This window comes from Balaenoptera acutorostrata, chromosome 15 (assembly GCF_949987535.1).
Source record: "Balaenoptera acutorostrata chromosome 15, mBalAcu1.1, whole genome shotgun sequence".
Classification (NCBI taxonomy): domain Eukaryota; kingdom Metazoa; phylum Chordata; class Mammalia; order Artiodactyla; family Balaenopteridae; genus Balaenoptera; species Balaenoptera acutorostrata.
The window spans coordinates 67,835,072-67,851,863 of NC_080078.1; positions in this window are offsets into that span (position 1 = coordinate 67,835,072).

The following is a 16,792-nucleotide window of genomic DNA, read 5'->3' on the forward strand; positions in this document are numbered from 1 at the left end:
GCTGGATCTCTGAGGGTGAGAGGGGATTGACCTGGTCGTGGTCATATCACACAGGGTCTTACAGACCAAGGAGAGGGTTTGGATTTTATCCTAAGACAATGGAGAGCCAATGGAGGGCTTTAAGCAGAATATTTGTATATTTAAAAGATCACTCTAGGTTAAGTAAATGGATTGAGAGCCAGAGAGGTTGTGTGGAGATGGAGGGGAGGCTGAGGCCAATGTCTGGGTGGTGGTGGTGGCTTCGTGGAGGGTAGAGGCAATGGTGATACAGGGAGGTGGACTAGTTTGTTTCTTTGGAGGCAGGGCTGTCAGAATTGACTGATTGCTTAAATATGAGGGGGAAAGGAAAGGAATTGAGGATGATTCTTGGGATTTGGGCTTGAAAAATGGATGGATTTACTGAAATGGGTAAGACTGAGGGAATAGCAGACTTGAGGAGACTATCTTGAGTTCAGATCTACCCCAGCAGGTAGAGATTCCTTTTGTCGTTGTTGTTTTGACTCAGGTTATGCTGTGACATTGCCCCAGACACAGGGATGGGAGGAGGTAATGGGTGCCAAACGTGTTGCTGAGAGAGACCGCTGGGCTCTGATGCCCTGGTGTGTATAGGATCGTGCCAATGACTTCTTCTGAAGAATCAACGCAAGGAGAAAAGAAAATCAGAATGCTTTCCATACTTAGTTGCACAAAAGAATACTTTTTTGACTTTTCCTTGGAGAAGGTAGATGGGCCCACATGTCCATTAGCACAGGAACTTCTTTCTGACCAATGAGTCCATTGAGGTGAGGATTTATTTGAGACTCAAGTTGATGTGACTCTGAGGAAAGGGTGCAGACTGTGGCCCAAAATTCCCACCTACAATTTGAAGTGTATACTCCTTTGGTAGAAAGCAGTGCAATTTCAGCTACTTTAAGTAAAAAAGGAAATGTATCAGCAGAATCTTGGGGCTCATGGAATTGAGAGGTGATTGAAGAAGCAAGCGTCAAAACCTCCCTTACTGCCCCAGGGCCTTTGCACATGCCATGCCCTCTACCATTCTACTGGAATACCTCCCCTCCTCTTCTTCATCTGGCTGACTCAAACTCATTCTTTTTTTTTTTTTTAATTTTTTAAAAAAATTATTTATTTATTTATTTATTTTAATTTTTTGGGCTGCCTTGGGGCTTTGTTACTGTGAGCGGGCTTTCTCTAGTTGCGGTGAATGGGGCTACTCTTCGTTTCAGTGCACAGGCTTCTCATTGTGGTGGCTTCTCTTGTTGCACAGCACAGGCTCTAGGCACGCGGGCTTCAGTAATTGTGGTGCATGGGCTCAGTAGTTGTGGCTCACGGGCTCTAGGGCACAGGCTCAGTAGTTGTGGTACATGGGCTTACTTGCTCCACAGCATGTGGGATCTTCCCAGACCAGCGCTCAAACCCGTGTCCCCTGCATTGGCAGGCGGATTCTTAACCACTATGCCACCAGGGAAACCCTCAAACTCATTCTTAAGGTCTTGGTTTTACTGTTGCTTCGTCAGATGTCTCCCTGGTTTTCCAGATGAATTCAGGTACCCTTATAGATGCTGTTCCCAGTAGCAAGTACTTTTCCATTGTAGCCCTTAACATAATATTGACTAAATAATTATTCATTTGGTTAGCGTCTGCTTTCCCCAGTAGAGTGTGAGCTCCGTGAGGGAAGAGACTAAGTGTGTCTTGGTCCCTGTTGTACTTCCAGAACCTAAGACAGGGGGTGATATATGAGATTATGCTGCAAGGACAAACCAACCCAAGACCTCAGTAGCTGATGACCACAAATGTTTATTTCTCATTCATACTTCATGTCCATTGTGGCTCAGCTGTGGCTCTGCTCTAGATTGTTTCACGCTGGGACCCAGTTAGATGGAGCACCCTCATACTGGTAGGGACTAGATCTGACTCATCTGTGTGTGCTAAGACCCTAGCACAGGACCAGGCAAAAGGGCGGTACCACTTGAAGTTGGTTGAGTAGAATTGTGCTGAGGTCCTGGCAGGGAATGGGGGTTAGTCCTAGGAGTCAACTGAGTGGGAAGACCACAGACTCTCCCTTTGGGATCTTTGTCAGTCATCACACATGCCTCGTATATCCTTCCAATAGTAAAACTGAGTCTTAGGTTAAGCAATTTGCTCAAGGTAACAGCTAAGGAGCAGCCTGGAGTAGAGAAGAGTGGTTAAGACATAGGCTTTGGAATCAGAAAGATCTGGGTTCAAATTCTGCCTCTTGTGACAGTAAAACATCAGCTTAAATAATGACAATAATACATTATTTCCCATGGAATAAAATAAGAATCCATGAGTCCATACTGTTAATAAAGAAATAAATGGGAGAGAAGGGAGAGCTCTTTCTTACAGCAGAATGCCAACTAATATGTATAGAAGGGATGATGGGGTTAGAAAAATTTTGCAACCATAATAGCAAAATACGAATCCTCTATGAATAAGAATAAGAATCATCAATGGATGCTAGAACGTCTGGGTGAAAGTTTGATGAGGAATAGTATATTCACAGTCTCGAAGTGTCTCTTTCCAAATGGCTTATTAGTTACAAAGGAAAAAATGATGATAGTGGAGAAATCTGGCAGACCCCCACCTTAGCCCAGGGATCAAGGTTAACGTCACAGTGACAGGACAAACCGACATGTGTACCCCTCAATGAGATGCACCAAGAAGGGTACCACTTATGTGGTCTTCCTGCCAAAAGGGCAGAACCTGAATCTGATCATGAGAAAACAATTAGACAAACTGAAATTTGGGACAGTCAACAATGTAACTGACTCTCCAAAAATGTCAATGTCAAGAAAGAGAAAGAAAAGAACTTAAAGGAGGATAGGGAGATGTAACAACTAAATGCAACATGAAATTCTGTATTGAATTCTGCCCTGGAAAAAAATGGCTATAAGGGACACTATTGGGGAAGTTGGCAAAATTTGAATGCGGACTATGAATTAGATAATGGTCTATTTTTCCATGTTAAATTTTCTGATTCTCATAGTTATACTATGATTATGTAAGAAAATATCTTAGCTAGTGGGAAGCAGCCACATAGCACAGGGAGATCAGCACGGTGCTTTGTGACCGCCTGGGGGGTTGGGATGGGGAGGGTGGGAGGGAGGGAGATGCGGGAGGGAGGAGATATGGGAACGTGTGTATATCTGTAGCTGATTCACTTTGTTATAAAGCAGAAACTAACACACCATTGTGAAGCAATTATACTTCAATAAAGATGTTTAAAAAAAAAAGAAAATATCTTTGTTCTTGGGAAATTTAGGGGGAAAAAAGGCATGATGTCTGTAATTTACTTTCAAATGATTCAAGTATACATGTATATATATAGAGAGACAGCGAGAGAGAGAGACAGAGAGACAGAGACAGAGACATAGAGAGAGAGACAGAGAGAGAAGGAGACAGAGAGAGAGAACAGGAAAGAGAGAGAATTTTAAAGTAAATGTGGCAAAATGTTAATAATATGTGATTCTGGGTCAAGGGCATATGGTAGTTCATTCCACTATTCTTGTGACTTTTTTAAATAAATTTATTTATTTTTAAATTTATTTTGGTGCATTGGGTCTTCTTTGCTGTGCACGGGCTTTCTCTAGTTGCGGTGAGGGGAGGCTACTCTTCGTTGCGGTGCGGGGGTTTCTCATTGCGGTGGCTTCTCTTGTTGTGGAGCACGGGTGCATGGGCTTCAGTAGTTGCGGCACACGGGCTCAGTAGTTGTGGCTCGTGAGCTCTAGAGTGCAGGCTCAGTAGTTGTGGTGCACGGGCTCAGTTGCTCCGTGGTGTGTGGGCTCTTTCCAGACCAGGGCTCAAACCCGTGTCCCCTGCATTGGCAGGTGGATTCTTAACCACTGCGCCACCAGGGAAGCCCTTGTGACTTTTTCTTTAAGTTTGAAGTTATTTCAGAAAAAAAGTTAAAAATGAAAAAAAAAAACCCTTTAAAAATCATGGTTTCCTCATTTTTTTTCTATATTTCATCAAAATCCTAATTTTAGCAATGTGAAAAAAACTGTATATTAGAACTGAATAAACATAGAAGTTGTGTGATCAGAAAGCAAGACAAACAGGAAGCTGTCGCTGCCCTGATGATCTCTGGGACCCCATACAACCCCCTGTGCCACAGGAGGGAGATCGCCAATCCCACACAGTCTGTCAGCCGTAAGACAAATGCCGAAAACCTTTTTGTGGCCTCAGTGACGTGGTTATAAACTCAGCTCAAGGACTCGCTGAAAGTATTTTGCACAAGATAAAGAGACACTTAAAAATTGAATTAAAAGATCGTGAGTGGGCTTCCCTGGTGGCACAGTGGCTAAGAATCCACCTGCCAATGCAGGGGACACGGGCTTGAGCCCTGGTCCGGGAAGATCCCACATGCCGGGGAGCAACTAAGCCCATGCGCCACAGCTACTGAGCCTGTGCTCTAGAGCCTGCGAGCCACAACTACTGAAGCCCGTGTGCCACAACTACTGAAGCCCGCACGCCTAGAGCCCGTGCTCCGCAACAAGAGAAGCCACCGCAATGAGAAGCCAACACACTGCAATGAAGAGTAGCCTCCGCTCGCCGCAACTAGAGAAAGCCCACGCGCAGCAACGAAGACTCAACGCAGCCAAAAATAAATAAATAAATAAATACATGAAAACAAAACAAAACAAAAAGATTGTGAGTATTTTTCCAAGCTGGAAAGCAGCTCTGAGAGGCTAAGAACACTTCTCCCATCACTTTGCGGACATTGGTAAATAACTTGACACACTCCATGAAAGACTGATCCTGGAGATTGCTTCAGATGGTTTCCAGAAACAAAAGTTTGTTGTGCAAAAGTCATGACATCATGTTGGTAAGGAATTAATTCTCAGTGTCTGACCCTGCCAGAGAAGGGGTTTAATATCACTCTTCTGAACTGTCGACTGGATACCATCGCTTGGATATCTGGCAGGCATGTCAAACTCAATGTCCAAAACAGGAATCCTGACCCTTCCCCCACCCCAGATCTGCTCTACCTGCAGTCTTTTCCGTCTCAGCTGATGGCAAGGCCCTCCTTCCCTTTTCTCCATTTTCTCCATTTTCTCCTTAGAGTCATCCTTGACACTTTCCTTACCTCTGGTCAATCTCTGTGACTCATGCTTTGAAAGAGCTCCAGAATCCAACCATTTCTCACTATTTCTGCCACTAATATCCTGATCCAAGGTACCATCATCTCTTACCTGGATTATTGCAAATGCCTTCTTACTGGCCTCCTCGTTCCAGCCTAGCTCTGCTGTGGTCAAGACCCAGCAGCCATGGTGATTTTGTTAAAAATAAATCAGATTGGACTTCCCTGGTGGCACAGTGCTTAAGAATTCCCCTGCCAATGCAGGGGAGACGGGTTCGAGCCCTGGTCCAGGAAGATCCCACATACCTTGGAGCAATTAAGCCTGTGTGCCACAACTACTGAGCCTGCACTCTACAGCCTGCGAGCCACAACTACTGAAGCCCGCGCGCCTAGAGCCCGTGCTCCACAACAAGAGAAGCCACCGCAACGAGAAGCCCGTGCACCGCAATGAAGAGTAGCCCCTGCTCGCCGCAACTAGAGAAAGCCCGCGCACAACAACAAAGACCCAGCATAGCCAAAAATAAATAAATTAATTAATTAAAAAAAAAAAATCAGATCATGTCAAGATTCAAAATCCTCAATGTCCCTTTATTTCTCCCAGAGTTAAATCTTAAATCCTATAAGACTCTCCCTGAGCTGCCTCCCTGCTACACCTTGGGCATCACCTCTGCAGCACTCCAGCCTCATGTTTGTTCTTTGCAGATTCCACACATCTTCCCCCCACCACCCCCTTATGAATTTGCATGGGCTGTTCCCTCTGCTGGAATGTCCTTCCTTCAGATATTTGCACGGCTTATTCCCTCACATCATGTAAATCTATATTCAAGTATCATCTATTAAACAAGGCTGACCTCATCATCCTATCTGAAACTGCAACCTACCCCGCACTCAGATCCCTTTCACTCAGTTCTATTTTTTCCCATAGCACTTACCTTGTAACATGTTACCTTGAAACATGTTATGTAATTTATTCATTTAATATGCTTATTGTTTATTATCTGTCTCTTCCTCTTCCTGGGGGGCAGGGATGTTTGCCTGTTTAATTCACTGATGTAACCTTGTTTTCTAGCAGACTACCTGGTGAAATAGTCCATATTTGTTGAATGAAAGAATCTGCATACTTTCTGAGGTGTGTATATATATATATATCTGAAGAGGGATTCTCACTGCTGGATTTTTAAAAACTCTGAAAATGAGAATCATATAATTGCCTTATTGTTTAGAACTTTATCTTCATCCCAAACTAAGTAGCATTGAAATGAAGGGCTTGTTCTGATTGATCATAAATATTTCTTTCTCTTTACTGAGGAGCATATATACTAACATGCTATATTCTTAAATTTTAAAAAGTAGCAGAAGTAAAACTGGAAAATTCACACACTTGTGGAAATTAAACAGTACATTTTAAAACAACAAATGATCAAAGAAGAAATCACAGAGGAAATTAGAAAAAACTTACAGGAGCTTCCCTGGTGGTGCAGTGGTTGGGAATCTGCCTGCCAATGCAGGGGACATGGGTTCGAGCCCTGGTCTGGGAAGATCCCACATGCGCAGAGCAGCTGGGCCCGTGAGCCACAATTACTGAGCCTGCGCGTCTGGAGCCTGTGCTCCACAACAAGAGAAGCCGCGATGGTGAGAGGCCCGCGCACTGTGATGAAGAGTGGCCCCCGCTTGCTGCAACTGGAGAAAGCCCTCGCACAGAAATGAGGACTCAACACAGCCAAAAATAAAAATAAATTTAAAAAAAAACAAAAATTAAAAAAAAAACTTACAGATGAATGAAAATGAATGCTTATACTAAAAAAAAACAAACAAGAAAGATCTCAAATCCATAACCTAACTTTACAACTGAAGGAACTAGAAAAGGAAGAACAAATTAAACCCAAAGCCAGCAGAGGGAAGGAAATAATAAAGATCAGATCAGAGATAAATGAAATAGAGAATAGAAAACAAGAGAGAAAATCAATAAAACCAAAAGTTGGTTCTTTGAAAAGTTTAACAAAATTGACAAACCTTTAACTACATGGACTAAGAGAGAAAGAGAAGACTCAGATACTAACATCAGAAATGAAAGTGTGGGCATTATTACCAACTCTAGAGAGAAAAAAAGAATTATAAGATCATACTAAAATAATCCTACACCAACAAATTGGATAACCTAGAGGAAATGGGCAAGTCCCTAGAACACAAAGCCTTCCAAAACTAAATAATAAAGAAATAGAAAATCCTAATAGATCTATAACTGATAAGGAGATTGAATCAGTAATCAAAAATCTCCCAACAAATAAAAGCCCTGAACCTGATGGCTGTACTGGTGAGTTCTACCAAACATTTAAAGAAGAACTAATACCACTCCTTCTCAAACTTTTCCAGAAAATTGAAGAGGAGGGAACATTTTCTAACTTATTTTATAAGGCCAGCATTATTGTCTTGATACCAAAGCCAGATGAAGATACTACCAAAAACAAAACAAAACAAAACAAAACAAAACTACAGACCAACCTCCTTATGAACTATGACACAAAAATCTCAACAAAATACTAGCAAACCAAATTCAGCAGCCTATTTTTTTATTTTTCTATAACTGCTTCTATTTATTTTTTAATTAATTTTTAATTTTATATTGGAGTATAGTTGATTTGCAATGTTGTGTTAATTTCAAGTGCACAGCAAAATGATTCAGCCACACACATACATATATCCATTCTTTTTCAGATTCCTCTCTCATATAGGCCATTACAGAATACTGAGTAGAGCTCCCTTTGCCACACAATAGGTCCCCGCTGATCATCCATTCTACATACAGCAGTGTGCATATGTTAATCCCAATTTATCCCTCCTCCCCACCCCTCCCCTTTGGCAACCACAAGCCTGCCCCTGAAGTCTGTGAGTCTGTTTCTGTTTTGCAAATAAGCCCATCTGTATCATTTTTTAGATTCCACATATAAGTGATAATCATATGACATTTGTCTTTCTCTGTCTGACCTACTTCACTTAGTATGATAATCTCTGTGTCCATCCATGTTGCTGCAAATGACATTATTTCGTTCTTTTTAAATGGCTGAACAATATTCCATTGTATATACATACCACATCTTCTTTATCCATTCCTCTGTTGATGGGCATTTAGGTTGCTTCCATGTTTCGGCTATTGTAAATAGTGCTGCAGTGAACATTGGGGTACATGTATCTTTTTGAATTATGCTTTTCTCGGGATATACGTCCAGGAGTGGGTTTGCTGAATCATATGGTAACTCTTTGTTTTTTTAAGAAACCTCCGTTCCATTTTCCATAGTGGTTGTACCAATTTACATTCCCACCAACAGCGTAGGAGAGTTCCCTTTTTTCCCTACCCTCTCCAGCATTTATTATCTGTAGACCTTTTGATGATGGCCATCCTGACCATATGAGGTGTGAGGTGATACCTCACTGTAGTTCTGATTTGTATTTCTCATATAATTAGTGATGTTGAGCATCCTTTTGTGTGCGTTTTGGCCATCTGGATGTCTTCTTTGGAGAAATATCTTTTTAGATCTTCTGCCCATTTTTTGATTGGGTTGTTTGTTTTTTTGGTATTGAGCTGCATGAGCTGTTTGTATATTTTGGAGATTAATCCCTTGTCAGTTGTTCGGTTTGCAAATATTTTCTTCCATTCTGTGGGTTGTCTTTTCGTTTTGTTTATGGTTTCCTTTATTGTGCAAAAGATTTTAAGTTTCATTAGGTCCTATTTGTTTACTTTTGTTTTATTTTCATTACCCTAGGAGTTAGATCCAAAAAGGTATTGCTTCAGCAGCATATTAGAAAGATTATACACCATCACCAAATGGAATTTATTGCTGCAATACAAGGATGGTTCAACATACAAAAATAGATCAGTGAAATGCACCACATTAACACAATGAAGGGGAAAAGAAACCCACATGATCATCTCAATTGATGCAGAAAAGCCCTTGACAAAACGCAACACCCTTTCATTAGAAAAACACTCAACAAGCTAGGAATAAGGAAGCTACTTCAACATAATAAAAGCCATACATGAAAATCCACATGCACATCATAATTTATGGTGAAAGACTGAAAGCTCTCCCTCTAATATCAGGAAAAAATGCAAGGATGTCTGCTTTCACCACTTCTATTCAACACAATACTGAAAGTTCTAGCCCGAGTAATTAGACAATAAAAAGAAATAAAAGGAATCCAAATTGAAAAGCAAAATGTAAAGTGATCTCTGTTCATAGATGATATGATCTTATACGTAAAACCCTAAAGATTCCACCAAAAGAACTGTTAGAACTAATAAATGAATTCAGCAAATTAGCAGGATACAAAGCCAACACACAAAAGTCCGTTGCATCTCTGTACACAAACGATGAACGATCTGAAAAGGAAACTAAGAAAACAATTTCCTTTACAATAGCACCAAAAAGAATAAAATACTTATGTGTATTTTACCACAATAAAAAAAATTTAAGTAAGTTGTATTATAACTAAAGTGAATAGGAAGATTGGCCAAGATGGTATAGTAGAAAGACCCTGAACTCCACCGCCTCTCACAGGCACACCAAAATTACAGCTAGTTATACAACAGCATTGACCAAAATCACAACTAGTTATACAACAACATTGACCAAAATCACAACTAGTTATACAACAAGCATTGACCAAAATCACAACTAGTTATACAACAGCATTGACCAAAATCACAACTAGTAGTACAACAGCATTGACCAAAATTACAACTAGTTGTACAACAAGCATTGACGAAAAAGACTGGAACCTACCAGAAAAGGTCTTCTATGACAGACGTTACAAAGAAGGAACCACAACAAGACAGGCAGATTCTTTCCAAGGAGCGAGGGGCCTGAGCCCCACATCTGACTCCCCAGTCTGGGGGTCCTGCACCAGGAAGATGAGTCCCCAGAATGTTTGGCTTTGAGGGCCAGCAGGGCTGACTTTCAGGAGTCTTAAAGGGTGCACACAAAGCCACACACACTACAGGACCCAGGGCAGAAGCAGTAATTTGAAAGGAGCTTGGGTCAGACCTACCTGCTGATCTTGGAGAGTCTCCCAGAGAGGCAGGAGGCAACTGGAGCTCCCCCTGGGGACACAGACACTGCCTCCCGTTTTGGGGAGCTCCTTCCACCACATAGACACTAGTGCTGGCAAGTGCCATTTTGGAATCCTCCCTCGAGCTTACTAGCCTCAGGAGCCAGCCCAGCCCCTGCCCAACAGCCTGTAGTCACCAGTACTGGGACACCTCAGGCCAAGCAACTAACTGGGCGAGGACACAGTCCCACCCACCAGCAGACAGGCTGCCTTAAGACCCTCTTAACCCACAGCTAGCCCTAGACTTGGCCTTGCCCACCAGAGGGCCCAGGACCTGGTTCCACATACAAGTACACAGGCATTAGACCCAGGACCCCCAGGGCCCTGCAGCCTTAGTCTCCGGGTCCCAGCTCTACCCACCAGTGGGCAGGCACCAGCCCCAGAACAATAACACCCCCCCAGCCTGTGGACCCAGCCCACCCACGGCAAGCCAGCATCTGCCCTGGGATCAGCTGGGCACCGGCCCCCACCCCAGCAGCAAGCTAACACAAGCTTTGGGACACTCGGGACCCCAGAGTTAGCTGTGTCAGGACCTGGCCCCATCCACCAGCCACCTGACACCAGATCTGGGCCCCCTGGGCCCTGCAGCCAGACCCTAGGACCCGGCTCTGCCCACCAGTGGGCTGGCACTAGCTCCAGGACCTGGCTTCACCCACCCTGCGATCTCCTGGACCTTGGCTCCACCCACCAGTGAGCCAGCACAAGCCTTGGGGCCCCCTGGGGTTCTGTAGCAGCCACCTTGTGACGTGGCCACACCAACCAGGGCCAGCCACCTCTGCACAAGGCAGGGCCTGGCAACCAACCGGACTGGGGGCCAACCAAGCCTACCAGACCACCCTCAGTAGTCAGCCCACCACAACAGAAGGACCCATGCAGCCCACACAGGGGACATCCCTAGAACATATAGCTCTGGTGATAAGAGGGGAGTGCACTGCTGGGATGCCTAGGACATTTCTTACAAAAGGCCACTTCTCTAAATTCTGGAAACATAACCAACCTATCAGATGACATAGAAATAAAAACAGAACGTTAGATGAAATGAGATGATAGAGGAACATGTTCCAAATGGAGGAACAAGATAAAACCCCAGAAAAAGAAGTAAATGAACTGGAGATAGGCCATCTACCTGAGAAAGAGCTCAAGGTAATGATTGTAAAGATGTTCAAAGAAATCGGGAGAAGAATGGATGCACAGAGTGAGATGTTAGCACTTTAAAAAAAAGAATTAGAAAATATAAAGAACAGGCTTCCCTGGTGGCACAGTGGTTGAGAGTCTGCCTGCCAATGCAGGGGACACGGGTTCGAGCCCTGGTCTGGGAAGATCCCACATGCCGCGGAGCAACTAGGCCCATGAGCCACAACTACTGAGCCTGAGCGTCTGGAGCCTGTGCTCCGCAACAAGAGAGGCCGCGACAGTGAGAGGCCCGCGTGCACCGCAATGAAGAGTGGCCCCCGCTCGCCGCAACTAGAGAAAGCCCTCACACAGAAACGAAGACCCAACACAGCCAAAAATAAATAAATAAATAAATTTATAAGAAAAATAAAAGAATCCACCTGCCAATGCAGGGGACACAAGTTCGAGCCCTGGTCTGGGAAGATCCCACATGCTGCGGAGCAACGAAGCCCCTGCGCCACAACTACTGAGCTTGCGCTCTAGAGTCCGCAAGCCACAACTACTGAGGCCCGCGTACCTGGAGCCCGTGCTCCGCAACAAGAGAAGCCACCACAATGCACTGCAGAGAAGAGTAGCCCCTGCTTGCCGCAGCTAGAGAAAGCCCGCGCCCAGCAATGAAGACCCAAAGGAGCCAAAAATAATAAATTAAATAAATAAAATTTTAAAATAATAATAATAAAAATAAAAAACATTAAAAAAAAGAAGATATAAAGAACAACTAAACAGAGATAAAGAATACAATAACTGAGGTGAAAAATGCACTGGAAGGAATCAACAATAAACTAAATGATACAGAGGAACGGATCAGCGAGCTGGAAGACAGAGTAGTGGATATCACTGATGCTGAACAGAAAACACTTTTAGAAAAAAAACATAGCAGAACATCTTCAGGATCTAGAGCCAGGCAAAGAGCTCTTATACATGACCGCAAAAATATGATCCATAAAAGGAAAAACTGACCTCATCAATTTGGTCCCATTATGAATTTTGCTCCATGAAAGACCAGGTGAAAAGGATAAAAAGACAAGCCCTTCCCACCTCCAACCCTACCCTGACCCTGACCCTCCCTTGCTCTGAGCCCTCAAATGCACACTCTTGCCAGTCTCATTTTCCATTATTTAAGGTCTGTCTGGCATTTTGCAGCTTCTAAGAAGCTTCCAAGAAGCAGGGACACCCTCTCACAGCCATTTCACGTAGTCTCTCCCTGCTCCTCCCAGGCACTCTAGGCTCTGGGCAAACCCACTTCCTTCCTGTTCTTTTAGAATCCTGCCTCTTGGCCTTTGTTCACACTTTGCCCTCCACCGGCATGCCACACACACAGCCCCATCTCTTGAAATCTCACAATGCCCCCAAATCCCATCCCAGACATCACTGTGACCTAGAGGTTTTCTTGTCCCTTCCCAGTTCCATTTAATTCCACAAGCAGCTACCGAGCACCAAGTTCTCGTCAGACACCGTGCTGGACCACTTTCTCCTCGTGGTCCTGTTAAGTCCATCTCGGATGACGGCAACTGGGCCTCCTTGGTCTTTCCCGCCCACTCGGGACGCCCCACACTCTGTTCCCTTCAGGGAAGTCAGTGTGATCTTTTAAAAGAGAGATCAGGATCCGTCACCCATCTGCTTAAAACTCTTCAGGCTCTGCCCATCGCTCTTGGAGAGTTTCAATTTTAATTCCTCACTGTGACCCTCCTGGCAATATGTCTTAGCCCAGGTTCCCCTCAAACAGACCTTGAGACAAGGATTTGGGTGCAAGAACTTTCTATGGGAGGTGATCACAGCAAGTACATGTGGGAGATGGGAAACGAGATGAGAGGGAGGGCCAACAGGGGGTGCTAGGATGGATGTGTACCTACTGTAGGCCACGGGCTCAACCCCGCAGGGGACTCTCAGAGGGACTATGTGGAGATCAAGGTATCTGAATCAGAAGGCCGAGGAATCAGGAGCCGGGACTAAGGTGAGGCAAGAGAGGTACCTAGGGTGCCAGAGCTAAAGAGAAACCACGAGGTACCACGTCACACCCCGTGGATGGCTCCAATCCAAAAGACGGACAAGAACAAGTGTTGGCGAGGATGTGGAGAAATTGGGGCCCTCATACACTGCTGGTAGGCTTGTAAAATGGTACCTCTGCCATAGAAAACAGCCTGGCATTTCCTCACACGGTTAAACACAGAGTGACCTTATGACCCGGTAATTCACCCAAGAGAAATGAAAACGCACATCCTCACAAAACTATACATGAGTGTTCATGGCAACATTTGTCATAATAGCCAAAAAGTAGAAACAACCCAAACGTCCATGAACTGAGGAATGGATAAACAAAATGTGATTTCTCCAGACAATGGAATGTTATTCAGCCATAAAAAGGAATGAAGTACTGACACACACTACAGCGTGGATGAACCTTGAAAACATTATACTAAGTGAAAGAAGCCAGTCACAAAAGGTCACATACTGTATGATTCCATTTCTGTGAAATGTTCACAATAGGCAAATCCACAGAGACAGAAAGCAGATGAGCGGCAGCCTGGGGCTGGGGGGCGGGGTGGGATGGGAGGTGAGCTAGGAAGTGACTAATGGGTACAGGGTTCCTTTCAGGATCAGGAAAATGTTCTGGAATTAGAGAGTGGTGATGGTTGCCCAATTTTGCGAATATACTAAAACCACTGAATTGTACACTTTAAGAGGGTGAACTTTATGGTAAGTGAATTACATCTCAATAAAGCTGTTATAAAAACACTTAAGAAGGTGCTTGCTCTTGGGTGCTGACTCAACGCTTGCACAACCCCGAGAGTATCTCACATTTTGTGCCCCAGATGTCTCCCTTCCTGGGACACAACCTGGCCTCATCCTGGCCCCGAGGGAAGATGGGGTATTTATCTTCTAAACCCTGGTCCTCATTGATCAAGGGTCACCCTTGGGGTTTAACTCTCCAGACTTTTCCTCTGCACCCAGCCAAGCTCAGGGCTGTGGGTAAGTGACTCCCTCAGGCAGAAAGACACTGGAAGCCACCAGGGTGTGAGGGTGCTGTTAGCTGCAGCACCGCCAATGTCTCCTACACCCTGTGTCATATAGCCACCCCCCACCCTTGTAACCTCATCTTGCTCTCCTTCTTACCACACTGCTCCAGCCACCTTGGCCTCCATTCTCATCAGGGAACACATCACTTTCCCACCTCAGGGCCATTGCACGACTTTTTTCTTTGCTTGGAGCACTGCCCTCAGCCTTTCTTCTTGCTGGCTCCTTTAGGATTCAGCTCAAATGTCATCTCACAGAGGCCTTCTCTTCCTGCCCTATCCAAATGGGTTCCTCATTATTCTCTCTTCAAACACCCAGAGTGATTCCTTAATAGCACTTACCACAATTTGGAAATTATATACTCATTTGTTTGTCTGTGTATTTAGTCCCCTAAGGCTGCAAGATTCAGGGGAGAGAGACTGAGTCTGTCTTGCTCATGGCTGTATCCACCATATCCTTCACTGTGCCTGGCATACAGAAGTTACTAAAGAAATGCTTGTGAACATTATGTGAATAAGACACACCCCAGACCCTTCTCCTCAAAACAAACACTCCCAGCCACGTAGGAAAGGAAGCATCTGGACTTGCGTCTACAGCACCAGATGGTTCATACTATAACAGGTAGGTGAGCAGAGGGGTATGGGAAGCCAGCTGAGGGAGAAATCGATTATTCTGGGAACTCAGAGAGGGAAGAAAATGTAGAAAGCAAATGCTATTTGAAATGGATTTTGAAGGATGAATAAGAGAGCGTCAGGTATATAAGGATGTGGGAAGAAAATGTCAGGCAGAAGGAACAGCATAGCTAAAAGTCTGGAAGCAGGTAAGTGCTGCTCTAGCTGTGTGTGTGTGTGTGTGTGTGTGTGTGTGTGTAGGGTGGGAGATGAGGAGGGAGAGGCCGTGGAGGGGATGAGATCAAGGAATCCTCCAATGCTGAGGGGATGAGTTTGGACCCTGTCCCAGGGGTATGGGAGCCACTGAAGGGGGTTGAGCAGGGGTGGAGTGTGGCCAATTCTGGGATTTAAACCGTTTGTCTGAGGTGGCCTGGATGGGGTTAGGGGGACAGGAGGCAGAGAGGGCTGCCAGAAGAGGGCTGGTATTCCAGGTGGGAGATGCTAAAGCTTAGGCAGAATGTCGAGGGAGCAGCTGGGGGCTGGCAGTGGTACCCAGACCCAGTCGCCCTGCTGATGGGCATAGGCCACCTGGGATGCCCACCCTGACACCCACTCCTGATCCTCAAGAGGACACCAGGGAAGGAAAGAGGAAAGAGCCTGGATGATTTGAGATAGGACATCAAGTTAATGATTTCGCAAGAATTTTAAAATAGTATATGATTTTAAGAGTTTCGTTTTGAAGATAAATGTACATAAATCAAACAGGCAACTCAACTTGAAGGAAATATTAAGGAAGTAACAAATGCAGGTGGGTCAGGGATAGATGATTGATAAATGCTGCTGAGGCTGGTGGGAGATACAGCAAGGACGGAGCGAGGGAGGAGCATGGCAAGGCTGGAACCTTGAGGTTTACTCTGACACCTCATTGGCCTGGATTGACTGGGGAGTGATAAGGAGGGCATGAGGCCAGGGCCTAGAGGACAGGGAGGAGGGCAGAATCCACAGGCCTGGGGGCCTGATTGGATATGGGAGTAAAGAAGGTGAGGAGTCGGGGGAAGCCCTGGTGTTTGGCTTGAAGGGACCAGGCTGCTTCTAGCAGGAGGTGCCAGAGTCAGCCATGTTAGAGCGGCTGCACCTTATAAGATGCAGATCCTTATATAACCTGCAATGAAATAAAAATTGCAGAACTCTCTATAGCTCCTGCCCCCTGTCCCCAGTCAGATGCTGTAGCAGATGTGGTTGGTGCCCTGCCCATACCCCTCCCTCGCCCCATCCTGGAGCTGGCCCGCAGACAGTACTGCCCTCACTGACATCTTTCTGCGTCTCTCTGCCTGAGGGCATTCTCTGGCCAGAAGCAGGTCAGCCCACACACACCGGGCAGCTGGACTCGCCAAGGAGTTCATGCCCCAGGACTGGCCCTCGACCATGTGCTCCAGGCGGTGTCCCGGAGGCCTCCAGCCAGATCAGCCCCAGTTGCACACAGCAGGTACCTCTTCATTAACAACCCTGTACTGGCTTTCTTCCCTTCCCAGGCTCGCTTTCTGCTCTCAAATTGTGCTTCCTGGGACCACCTCCCACAGAAATCACCTGCATCCTAATCTTTGTCTCAGAGTCTGCTTTCATGGGAACCCAAAGGGAGACAGAGAGGCAAGAAATGCCAGGGACACCCCTACTTCCCCCTCCTGCTCTGGAGCTGCAGGTTTCATTCACCCAGCTGAAACCCAGAGCTGGAGTGGGTCCTATTAGCACACCACTTACAGCAGTCTGTGGGCACAACCAGAAAACCAAG